Genomic DNA, 1,933 nt, shown 5'->3' on the forward strand with positions numbered 1-1,933 from the left:
ACTTTGAGACAAGAATTGGATACAAGACATGAACTAGGGTTTGGAGATGAGATGGTGCTGGTGAAGATGTTGATGGAGATTGCCCTCTCCTGATGAGAGGAGCGTTGGTGATGACGATGGTGATGATTTCCCCCTCCTGGAGGGAAGTATCCCCGGCAGAACAGCTCTGCTGGAGCTCTAGATTGGTTTCGCCATGGTTCCGCCTCGTGGCGGTGGAGTCTCGTCCCGAAAATTTCCTTCCCATTTTTTTCTCATCGAAAGACTTCATATAGCAGAAGATGGACGTCAAAGACCCACCAGGGGGCCCACGAGGTAGGGGGGGGCGCCCTAGGAGGGGGGGGGGGGGGGCGCCCCCACCCTCATGAGCAGGGTGTGGGCCCCCTGGCCTTCATCTTTGGCGAGGATTTTTCTTTATTTATTCTAAGATGTTCGTGGAGTTTCAGGACTTTTGGGGTTGCGCAGAATAGGTCTCTAATATTTGCTCCTTTTCCAGCCCAAAATTCCAGCTGCCGGCGTTCTCCCTCCTTATGTAAACCTTGTAAAATAAGAGAGAATAACCATAAGTATTGTGACATAAAGTGAAATAATAGTCCATAATGCAATAAATATCGATATAAAAGCATGATGCAAAATGGACGTATCAACTCCCCCAAGCTTAGACCTCGCTTGTCCTCAAGCGAAAAGCCGATAACAATAAATATGTCCTCATGTTTAGAGGTAGAGGCGTCGATAAAAATAAAATACAGACATGAAGGCATCATGATTATTCTCATAACAGCAACATATATAGATTTTGTCATATGATTACTTATGTTCAAGTGATGATCTATTCACAATGCAAAAGTATAAATCATAAACCTTATTGGGCTCCGACAAACTATAATCTCAGTCATTGAAGCAATTGCAATTTATCATAACATCAGAAAGAGTCTATGTCAGAGCTAAAAAGCAAGTCCACATACTCAACTATCATTTAGTCCTTCATAATTGCTAACACTCACGCAATACTTGTGGTTATGAAGTTTTAATCAGACACAGAGAAGTATAGGGGCTTATAGTTTTGCCCCACAACCTTTTACCTCAAGGGTAATGTCAACAATAATGGTTCATGCTCCCCTACATCCAATTAGATATATATCATGTTCTTTCCAACATGCTGTGCTTGCCAAAGGATAAAATGAAAAAGAAAAGGTGAAGATCACCATGACTCTTGCATAAGGTAGAAGATAATAATAAAAGATAGGCCCTTCGCAGAGGGAAGCAGAGGTTGCCATGCGCTTTTATGGTTGGATGCACAAAATCTCAATGCGAAAGAACGTCACTTTATATTGCCCCTTGTGATATGAACCTTTATTATGCAGTCCGTCGCTTTTATTACTTCCACATCACAAGATCGTATAAAGCTTATTTCTCCCACACCAATCAATCATACATATTTAGAGCAATTTTTATTGCTTTGCACCGATGACAACTTACTTGAAGGATCTTACTCAATCCATAGGTAGATATGGTGGACTCTCATGGCAAAACTGGTTTAAGGGTATTTGGAAGCACAAGTAGTATTTGTACTTGGTGCTGAGAATTTGGCTAGCATGAGGGGGAAAGGCAGGCTTACAAGTTAGAGGATCCATGACAACATACTTTATCTCAGATATAAGAAAGGCATAACTCATTACGTTGTCTTCCTTGTCCAACATCAACTCTTTAGCATGTCATATTTTAATGAGTGCTCCCAATCATAAAAGATGTCAATGATAATATATCTATATGTGAAACCTCTCTTTCCTTATTACTTCCTATTAATTGCAACGATGACCAAGGCTATGTCTACCAACTCCCAACAACTTTTAATCATCATACTCTTTCTATGTGAAGTCATTACTCTCAATAAGATCAATATGAAATTTTTGTTTCTTTTTATTCTTTTCTTCTT

This window comes from Triticum urartu, chromosome 4A (genome assembly GCF_056163025.1).
Source record: "Triticum urartu cultivar PI428250 chromosome 4A, HENAU_Tu73, whole genome shotgun sequence".
NCBI classification, from domain to species: Eukaryota; Viridiplantae; Streptophyta; class Magnoliopsida; order Poales; family Poaceae; genus Triticum; species Triticum urartu.